We start from the raw sequence: 11,672 nt of genomic DNA on the forward strand, positions 1-11,672 counted from the left end.
ATTTGACTTAGAGCGGAGCTCAACTGAAGGAGTCGCATGATAAAATCTTATTGTCGGTCCAACTCTCTCACTTCTTGCTCCATTTGCGCCCTTTCTAGGTCTCTTTGCGTCCTTTCTAGGTCTCTTTGCAATAACATTTTTTTCAGATTGCTAACCTCTTTAGTCAAGTTATTTACTTGGATCGTAAGTGCTGGTGAGGAAGAAGATGTTTCAACTATTCTTTGGGTTTTGCTTAAGGAACTCATCCCCAATATCCTTCCCCCTTTTGGTCCTCCACTAGCCTCCAATTGTAAACTCAAATTATTACCAACAGAGTCCTCAGACCCCTGACTATCGACACCACCAGCTTGTGAGCATGTTTGGGCTAGCTCGAGTTCATCATATTTTTCCAATTTTTTAAAAGACATAAGATATTGATTAGATATAATAGAAACACATATAATATTAAGACAGGGAAGGTACTTAACTACTAAAATCTAAATCATATATTAAGACCAAATAAATAATAATACCAACCTTTACTGCTTTTGCTCTCGCCCCACTCCAAGTCTTATCTTTTTTTTCTAAAAGTGCGGGTGAAAGTTGGATCGTGAAGAATCGATAGAGGGGGGGTGAATATTGAAAGCGTTCGAAGGCAAGTAAGCACAGTGGAAAAGAAAAAATAATCCAAAGAGAACACAAGGATGTACTTGGTTCGGAGCCTTTGGCGACTCCTACTCCAAGGTCCGCACACGAGGGTGCTTTCAATGGGCAATCACTATCAATTCGAAAATAGATTTTCAAGATTAAAGTACAGGAATTGATAGAAAGAAAATACCGACAAATATAAAATAATAGAAAAGAACAAAGCTTTGTCGGAGTAGCGTTGCAACGTCGCAGGAGCACAGGAGAGCAGATCGTCAATTCTGAGTTGTGTGTAGAGCTCCGCCTTTGACCCTCCTTTTATAGGATGCTCGGGGCGCCTGGATCCCTTCCGAGCGCCCTGTTGTGACATAACAGTCCCAACCAGCGAGCTCCATGTGTCGACGCCGCGTCTTGGATAGAACTTGCCTCCGGGCGCCCGGACCCCCTTTCTCCAGAAGCTCCTTTTCCTGCAAGACAAGGTTAGTCCGAGGCAATATATATCCTGCAAAATAAAGTGTTAGCACAGTTTAGAGCATAACTTAGGTTTCGTCTTTCCGAGATCGGAATCTAGTCAATATCTCGATTTAGAGTTCCGAAATGGTTCTAAGTCGAATCGGCGCCTAAGTTCCCTTCCCAGGAACGCGCCCTCACAGTCACTCCCTTTCAGTGACTTACCTTTACTCACCTGCCAGACGTCTGGTCAGCCCTTCGACCTGTCTGGACTTCTTGCCAGCTATTCGGTCAGCCCATTGACCTATCTATACTTCGTGCCAAGCGTCTGGTCAGCCCGTCGACCCGCTTGGACTTCTCATCAACTATCCGGTCGGCCCGTTGACCTAGCTGGGCTTCGTGCCAGACATCCGGTCAGCTCGTCGACTTGTCTGGACTTCTCGCCTGCACATTCAATCAGAGTGTTAGACAACAACAAACCTAACTTAACCTAATTTATCATTCATCAAAATCTGAATTAGACCGTTAGTGTTAATCGCACCAACAATCTCCCCCCTTTTGATGGAATGACAACCTGATTAAGTTAGTGAAAAAATATGCAAGTAACAAAACCAGCATGATTCTTAAGATTTAAGTTAGTTTCTAAATTTGACATTTTGTTCAACCTGGTTTCAAAAAAAAATCGGAGTCAAAAACTAGGGGCGGGCGCGCCCGCGCCCCTAGTATACAGACCCGGGGAGCTCGAAAGGAACTCCGGGTGCCCGGAGCACCTCCAACCTTTCGTTAAGGCTCCCTCTGAGATTTATTGCGAGAGTGATTAAAATTAAATTTTACCTTACTCCGTGGTTAATACGCTGTTGCGAATCAACCGAGGTCATCATTTCTAACTGATATTTTGCGATGGCTCCTCGGTAAAATTCTTTTCCCTTGTCTAAATATTTAATTTGTTGCATGCTAGTTTGTTTGTTACTTAAGAATATTTTTTAATTTAGGAAACGTTCTAAATCTGGTGTTGGGCCCTCCACTGCTAGTGTTGACCTTAGGTTTCCTACTGACGAACTTAGGGTTAAGTTTGAGTCGACCATACCATTTATATGGCCATTAGGACTAAATGTCTAGATCGAGCGTTCTTTTTACGTTCTTGTGTTCCATCTATAGAGGTTATAAACCACTATAACTTGCGAAACCTTGTTGACTGTACTAGTTTAGTAAACATAGGCTTGTGTGCTTAATTTTATAACAACCTAGTGAAAGTAGATGACCTTACCTATGTTACTAGGGCAGCTGGCACTGATATCACGCTATCCACTACTACCATTTGGGAATTTTTGGAGTTACGACCATCTACCAGTCTCTTTCAGTGCTATCCTCCCAGGGATCTACCATTTGGAGATCCCTACTCGCATATTACTCTTGATATGATTTATTCATATTTTTTTGGGGGCGAAGGAGTACCCACTGTGACCCAGTTTAGGTCAGTTGCCCTTCGAGTCTAGGACTACGCCCTTTATAGGGTCTCTACCACTGAGCACTCGCGACATCGCGGTGATGCGTCCATTCCACTCTTTTCTTCTCTATGCCCTGTGTCATAGGTTAGATATTGACATCAGCCTACATATCTTTTCCACCATTATCTACTCGGTCGGATACGTACCTAGTGGACGAGTTCATATGCACTACTATCACATTCTGACATCATATATGTCCTCTTTGGACATTGATGTCACCTCTGGTGACATCCGCCCTATGACCGAGTTTGACGTTATAGGAGCTAGGAACTTTTCCCTAGCTGGTGTCCATATAGATGATAAGGGTATCATGTTTTGGCAGAGGGGGGCATAACACCAGCCCGACCCAGATGCCCAGCAGGAGGAGGCAGAGTAGGATGAGTTTTTTCTCGCACTGTTTTCTGACGAGGCCGCTCGAGCACCACATCCCGCTTCTCGCACTCTAGCCGATCGAGTATCCAGACTAGAGAGAGCTATGTCGAGCCTCCAGCAGGAGTCCTCCGAGTTTCACCGAGACATACGGCGAGAGGTCTCCGACCTACGACGAGAGGTGCGACAGGAGGTCTCCAATCTACGACGAGATGTACGACAAGAGATCTCCGACCTACGACGAGACCTACGAGAGGATTACCAGACCCGACATACTGAGTTGTTGGCACTACATCTTGATTTATCATTTCAGATTTGATTGGTCTGGAACCCAGTGAACGAAGTGTTGGTGTAATTTCCAGTAGGTCAAGGTTGACCTAGTTGACCAAGCGTAAACCTTGGTCATGGTTTCGATGTTTGACAATACAGAAAGACATGTAGACATGGACAATGCAGGTGCAGTTGTCCATGCGGAGAGATACTAATCAGGGTCTGATCAGGTTGGATGAAGAAGAGTCAAGTAGGTCAAGGTTGACCGGATACTTGACTGGGAAGTCCTAACTGGGATGTTAGGCAGTTCGGAAAGTCCTGGTGAGTGAAGCCAGGCAGTCGGAAAATCCTGGTGAGTGAAGCCAGGTGAAAATCCTAGTGAGTGAAGCTAGGTGAAAGTGAAAGTCCTAGTGACTGAAGTCAGGCAGTTGGAGAAAGTCCTGGTGAGTGAAGCCAGGCAGTCAGAAATCCTGGTGAGTGAAGCTAGGTGAAAATCCTAGTGAGTGAAGCTAGGTGAAAGTCCTAGTGAGTGAAGCCAGACAGTGGGAAAGTCCTGATGAGTGAAGCCAGGCAGTGGGAAAGTCCTGGTGAGTGAAGCCAGGCAGTTGGAAAGTCCTGGTGAGTGAAGCCGGGCAGATTGGAAATCCTGGTGAGTGAAGCCAAGTGAAAATCCTAGTGAGTGAAGCTAGGTGAAAGTCCTGGTGAGTGAAGCCGGGCAAGAGAAAATCCAGATGGATCAAGGGTGATCGGACATCTGGTGTTGAGAAGGTCAAGTAGGTCAAGGGAGTGACCGGATACTTGACACGAAGAGAAAAGTCCAAGTGGGTCAAAGGGATTGACTGGACACTTGGTGGGGAGTCTTAGCAGGTCAAGGGAGTGACCGGATGCTAACCATGATGTACCAAGAGGTCAAAGTTGATCGGATATTGGTTTGGACTTGGTTTGGGCAAAAACCAAGACCTGGATCGGTCTGGTGACCGATCCAGTGATACTGTGGTTTCCTGATCGGTCTGGAGACCGATCAGAAAGCGATCAGTGTGCCTCTGTGAGCTTACTGATCGGTATGGGGACCGATCAGCATGAAGCCTGATTGGTCGCCGGGACCGATCAGGGTATGCACAGAGAGTTGGGCAACTCTCTGTAAAGCATTCTGATCGGTCTAGGGACCGATCAGAATAGAGCCTGATCGGTCCCCATGATCGATCAGCAGCACCCTGGACCGATCAGGGTGGAGCCTGATCGGTCCAGGCCTAGCCGTTGTGACTCAACGGCTAGGCTATTTCGGGCTTCTGTGTTCTGGCCTTTTTGCCTTGCAGGTTCGCAGGTTGACTCAGGATATCAGAGGTTATAAAAGGATCGAGAGGCACTACAGAACATTATTCTTCTTCTTCCTCTTCTTCCTACTGACTGCTGAAGTATTTCTGCTTGAGCTTTGTTGAGCTCTTCTTCGCTGAAGCTTCGCGTGAGCTTCCCTCGGCTGGGACTTCAACTGGACAGTTGGTGCTGTGGTTAGATTCCCGTGAAGTTGCTGCTTTATCCAGTCGACAAGAAGGCAAGCTAGGGTTATTACATTTTTGTATTGTACTTAGTTTCCTGCTGTATTCTTGTACTCCTGTTTATCTTACTGTTGCAAGACATTGTGGCGAGGTTTCTCCACCCAGAAGGAGTGATTATTAGCCGGGTTTCCGGGGTCTCATCCACCGACGGATTGATAGGCTTCGTCCACGGACACGCCGAGGAGTAGGAGTATATCTCCGAACCTCGTTACATCGACGCGTGTTGAGGTTTGTCTTCTTCCTTTTCGTTTCTACGGTTTCATTTCTGTTGCGCTAACCCTAATCGTAGGAAGAAATGCGAAGATTTCTACGGCTATTCACACCCCCCTCTCTAGCCGCAATCCATCGATCCTAACAAGTGGTATCAGAGCAAAGGTTGCTCTTCGTCGGATTAACATCCAAGGGAGCACAAGCTAGAGAATGGATGGACTTGGAGAAGACGTCACGATTCCACCCTTCTACGATCGCGACGACTTCGCGTTTTGGAAGGTAAGAATGAAATATTTTCTTATGACTAATCTTGAGAATTGGAGTTGTGTCCAAGTAGGTTTTGCTCCTCCAATGGATGAAGAAGGAAAACCTATCGAGAAGAAAAAGTGGACGAAGGATCAAATCCACCGATCCGAAATCAATGACGAGGTAACGAAAATTCTGGAATTTTCATTACCTAATGATGTCTTGTGTGAGATAGGTGGTTACAACGATGCCAAGGAGTTGTGGAACAACTTGGCGAAGTTCCATGAGGAGAACTCCACTTCAAGTCATGAAGAGGAGTCAAGTGAGCCAAGTAGCTCACATCATGGAGGCAAGGAATTAGAAGTTGAGGGCTACTCAACATCTAAGGAAGAGGAGGAGGAGAGTTCTTCTTCAAGATTGGAGCAAGAAGAAGAAGCCTCTACTTCCGGAAGGGATGGAGAAGAAAGCATAAAACCATCCTCAACCCTAGGTAACTCAAGCAATTTACCTTCAAGTAAATTACATATAATGTGCTTTGAGTGTAGGGAATTTGGGCATTACAAGAGTAAATGTCCAAAGAGAATTAGGAAGACTCCACCGGCGCCAAAGGTCAAGGAAGCCGGAGTCCCGATACGCAAGGGCAAGGAGCACGTGGTGTGTTTCCAATGCAAGCAAAGGGGACACTATAGGAGCCAGTGTCCGAGGGGGAGACAATCTCACAAGGACAAGAGACCGAGCACGTCTATAGGGGGAGCTAAGGCAAACCCTAAGGTAATCTCTAAGGCACATTCTTACAATTCTAGTAGGATGCATGCTAGTAGCCTTATTGCTATTGTCAATAATAATAAGCATGATAACTATAGTAACCGATACACGTGCTTAGGTGTCAAACATGTTAGCCTAGATAAGGACAATACTAGAAAAACCAACCCTAGAATTAACTCATCTAAGGTTAAAGAAAACCTAGGTAGGAACCCCAAAACAACTAGACACATGCCTAGGAATACCTCAAAGAAAAATGAAAAATTAAAAATTGAGGTATTAGTCTTGAGGTCAAGACTTGATACTTTGGAAAAGGCTCTTAAGAACTTGGAGAAGTCATCTTTAGGGTTTAAGGGTCAAAAACCAATGTCTAAGGACAAAAAAGGTTTGGGTCACAAACCTAAGTCCCAAGTGGTTAAGCCCACTTATCATAATGTTCCATTCGATTATGGAACAAAATCTAGGGCTAGGAAGACCATCACCAAGGTCACAAGGGGAGTCACCCCTAGAGTGGATCTTGATGAGTCCCAAATGACCAAGGCTTTAAAGCCTAGGAGGGTCATTGGGAGGGTTGCTAGGGAAGACATCCCTAGTGAATATTTAGTGAACCCAATGAGCTCCAATAGGTATTGGGTTCCTAGGAGCGTGATTTCATCACGCTAGATGAGTTAGGGTGTGCCAACCTTACTTGAATAGGTAGTTAACCTAATCATGGCAAAAGGTGGCACTTTAGGAATTTTCAAGGTGTAATCAAGCCTTGGAAATGAAATGGAAAATTATTCCTAAGATGTTTAGGATGTGCCAATCACAATTGAAGAGTTTTCTAGGGTCAATCTAATTGGCACATAGTGATCTAAAAATCCTTAGTATATGATTTTAGGTCTAATACACTTAGGAATATGGATTTTATGGCAAAATGATCAAAAATGGCAACTAAGGCTAGAGTTAGGTATTTTCTATACCTTTACATGTTATTTACCATATATTGTTTGCCATATGCCATGTCATGACATCATACTTAATTTATCATCATTTGAAATGTCATGATAATGCTTAAGTTATTTATATGTCATGCTCTAGTTAAGTTTCACACTTTATGCCATGACATCATGACATTATCACATGTTTTCATTTATGATACTATTTTATGCCATGTCATCATCTCTTGCATTTATAATCAATTAAATTGGTTTAAGGACAAAAACATAATTTGATATGGAGATCAAATTGTTGTTTAGAAAATGCATGAGAACTTAGCCTAAGACGACCTAAACCCATATCTCACATCAAAATTGACTTGGATGTGTTTGATACACCTTAGATGTGTGTGAGATATTAGGATCATGAGTTAGGATCAAGGTGCATAGTTCTTGTACCTATGTGAGCCTAATTCAAAATGGAGGATCATAGGGAAAACTTGAGTAAAAGTCATGTACATATAGTCCTGAGATTATGGTCCCAAATTAAAGGGTTTAAAATCATTTCAAAATTGATTTTAAAAACCTTGATGAAGCTTTTCTAGTAATAGCCTTCATCATTGAACAAGTTGATACAAAGATGACTTAACTTTGAGCTATTTCAAAGTCTTTTGAACTTTGTATCAAGATTGAAAAATGGAAGATATTTTCATAGAAAACTATTTCTCCATGATAGTATGTGGTATGATGAATGTATTCTCAAAATTTCACAATTTTTCGAATTTTCTGTGATTTTCTAGAGGTTTCTGAATTTCGAGAAGGAAAAATTCAAAAACCTGTCCATCAGTGTCTGGATCGGTCACTGGACCGATCCAGGGCTTTCCTGATCGGTCACTGGACCGATCCAGGGCTTTCCTGATCGGTCACTGGACCGATCCAGAGGAAGCCTGATCGGTCCGGTGACCGATCAGGGTGTGCCAACTTGCTGAAATTCGACTGGTTGTCTGAAATTTCAGCTCGAGAAGTGGTGTTTTAGGTTTCTAAAGGTTTGGAACTCTCCAAGACATTGTTGGTGCAATGGTCAAGGGGGAGTTGACCTTTAGGGAAAGTTTTTACTCGTCGAAATTTTTGAGGATGAGTGATATGGGATTATCACTAAGTTGATTGTTGAATTTAGTATCAAGGGGGAAATTAAGGGTTTCAATGAAAGGTATGGGACTTTCATTAGGAAGAAACTCTTGACCTTGATTCACTCTTTTTGATGTGTGTCAAAAAGGGGGAGAATGGAGAATGTCTAGAGAATGTTCAAGGAAGAACATTGGAGTTAGTGGGAGAGTTTGTTGATCACAACGAGTGAAGTTATGAACAACGATAACTTACTCTTCAGGGGGAGAGTTTGTTGATGTGTGCCAATAGGGGGAGAATGAAGGGTCTAAGTTAGGCCTTCACTATCTAAGAAGGAGGTTGCCTTCTTAAAAGGAGAATGTAAGGTTGTAACTTATGTTTCATTACCTAGTGGCATGAAGAAAGTTGAGGCTATTGGATTAGCCTAACTTAAAGGTATTGTCAAACATCAAAAAGGGGGAGATTGTTGGTGTAATTTCCAGTAGGTCAAGGTTGACCTAGTTGACCAAGCGTAAACCTTGGTCATGGTTTCGATGTTTGACAATACAGAAAGACATGTAGACATGGACAATGCAGGTGCAGTTGTCCATGAGGAGAGATACTGATCAGGGTCTGATCAGGTTGGATGAAGAAGAGTCAAGTAGGTCAAGGTTGACCGGATACTTGACTGGGAAGTCCTAACTGGGATGTTAGGCAGTTCGGAAAGTCCTGGTGAGTGAAGCCAGGTGAAAATCCTAGTGAGTGAAGCTAGGTGAAAGTGAAAGTCCTGGTGAGTGAAGCCAGGCAGTTGGAGAAAGTCCTGGTGAGTGAAGCCAGGCAGTCGAAAATCCTGGTGAGTGAAGCCAGGTGAAAATCCTAATGAGTGAAGCTAGGTGAAAGTCCTGGTGAGTGAAGCCAGGCAATGGGAAAGTCCTGGTGAGTGAAGCTAGGCAGTGGGAAAGTCCTGGTGAGTGAAGCCAGGCAGTTGGAAAGTCCTGGTGAGTGAAGCCGGGCAGATTGAAAATCCTGGTGAGTGAAGCCAGGTGAAAATCCTAGTGAGTGAAGCTAGGTGAAAGTCCTGGTGAGTGAAGCCGGGCAAGGGAAAATCCAGATGGATCAAGGGTGATCGGACATCTGGTGTTGAGAATGTCAAGTAGGTCAAGGGAGTGACCGGATACTTGACACGAAGAGAAAAGTCCAAGTGGGTCAAAGGGATTGACTGGACACTTGGTGGGGAGTCTTAGCAAGTCAAGGGAGTGACCGGATGCTAACCATGATGTACCAAGAGGTCAAGGTTGATCGGATATTGGTTTGGACTTGGTTTGGGCAAAAACCAAGACCTGGATCGGTCTGGTGACCGATCCAGTGATACTGTGGTTTCCTGATCGGTCTGGAGACCGATCAGAAAGCGATCAGTGTGCCTCTGTGAGCTTACTGATCGGTATGGGGACCGATCAGCATGAAGCCTGATTGGTCGTCGGGACCGATCAGGGTACGCACAGAGAGTTGGGCAACTCTCTGTAAAGCATTCTGATCGGTCTAGGGACCGATCAGAATAGAGCCTGATCGGTCCCCATGACCGATCAGCAGCACCCTGGACCGATCGTTGTGACTCAACGGCTAGGCTATTTCGGGCTTCTGTGTTCTGGCCTTTTTGCCTTGCAGGTTCGCAGGTTGGCTCAGGATATCAGAGGTTATAAAATGATCGAGAGGCACTACAGAACATTATTCTTCTTCTTCCTCTTCTTCCTACTGACTGCTGAAGTATTTTTGCTTGAGCTTTGTTGAGCTCTTCTTCGCTGAAGCTTCGCGTGAGCTTCCCTCGGCTGGGACTTCAACTGGACAGTTGGTGCTGTGGTTGGATTCTCGTGAAGTTGCTGCTTCATCCAGTCGACAAGAAGGCAAGCTAGGGTTATTACATTTTTGTATTGTACTTAGTTTCCTGCTGTATTCTTGTACTCCTGTTTATCTTGCTGTTGCAAGACATTGTGGCGAGGTTTCTCCACCCAGAAGGAGTGATTATTAGCCGGGTTTCCGGGGTCTCATCCACCGACGGATTGATAGGCTTCGTCCACCTTACGGACACGCCGAGGAGTAGGAGTATATCTCCGAACCTCGTTATATCGACGCGTGTTGAGGTTTGTCTTCTTCCTTTTCGTTTCTACGGTTTCATTTCCGCTGCGCTAACCCTAATCGTAGGAAGAAACGCGAAGATTTTGGGGGCGGCTATTCACACCCCCCTCTCTAGCCGCAATCCATCGATCCTAACACAAAGTAGTGCCAACAGCTCAGTATGTCGGGTCTGGTCATCCTCTCGTAGGTCTCATCGCAGGTCGGAGATCTCCTGCCGTACATCTCGTCGTAGATCGCAGACCTCCTGTCGCACCTCTCGTCGTTGTCGTAGGTCGGAGACCTCTCGTCGTATGTCTCGGTGAAACTCAGAGGACTCCTGCTGGAGGCTCGACATAGCTCTCTCTAGTCCGGATACTCGATCGGCTAGAGTGTGAGGAGCGGGACGTGGTGCTCGAGCTGGTGGTGGGGCAGGAGCAGCCTTGTCAGGAAACAGTGCGAGAAAAAACTCATCCTGCTCTGCCTCCTCCTGCTGGGCATCTGGGTCGGGCTGGTGTTGTGCCCCCTCTGCCAAGACATGATACCCTCATCATCTATATGGACACCAGCTAGGTAAAAGTTCCTAGCTCCTGTAACGTCAAACTCGGTCATAGGGTGGATGCCACCTCTAGTGACATCAATGTCCAAAGAGGACATATATGCTGTCAGAATGTGACAGTAGGGCATATGAACTCGTCCACTAGTCACGTATCCGGCTGAGTAGATAATGGTGGAAAAGATATGTAGGCTGATGTCAATATCTAACCTATGACACAGGGCATAGAGAAGAAAAGAGTGGAATGGACGCATCACCGCGATGTCGCGAGTGCTCAGTGGTAGAATGCAAAAGACTAAGACCTTATAAAGGGCGTAGTCCTAGACTCGAAGGGCAACTGACCTAAACTGGGTCACAGTGGGTACTCGCTCGCCCAAAAAAAATGAATAAATCATATCAAGAGTAATATGTGAGTTGGGATCTCCAAATGGTAGATCCCTGGGAGGATAGCACTGAAAGAGATACGTAGATGACCGTAACTCCAAAAAGTCCCGGATGGTAGTAGGGGATTGCGTGATATCAGTGCCAACTATCCTAGTAACATAGGTAAGGTCATCTACTTTCACTAGGTTGTTATAAAATTCAACACACAAGCCTATGTTTACTGGACTAGTACAGTCAACAAGGTTCCGCAAGTTATAGTGGTTTTTAACCTCTATAGCTAGAATGCAAGAACGTAAAAAGAACGCTCGATCTAGACATTTAGTCCTAATGGTCATATAAATGGTCGACTCAAACTTAACCCTAAGTTCGTCAATAGGAAACCTAGGGTCAACACTAGCAGTGGAGGGCCCAGCACCAGATTTAGAACGTTTCCTAAATTAAAAAATATTCTTAAGTAACAAACAAACTAGCATGCAACAAATTAAATATTTAGACAAGGGAAAAGAATTTTACCGAGGAGCCATCGCAAAATATCAGTTAGAAATGATGACCTCGGTTGATTCGCAACAGCGTATTAACCACGGAGTAAGGTAAAATTTAATTTTAA

This window comes from Zingiber officinale, chromosome 1A, assembly GCF_018446385.1.
Source record: "Zingiber officinale cultivar Zhangliang chromosome 1A, Zo_v1.1, whole genome shotgun sequence".
NCBI classification, from domain to species: Eukaryota; Viridiplantae; Streptophyta; class Magnoliopsida; order Zingiberales; family Zingiberaceae; genus Zingiber; species Zingiber officinale.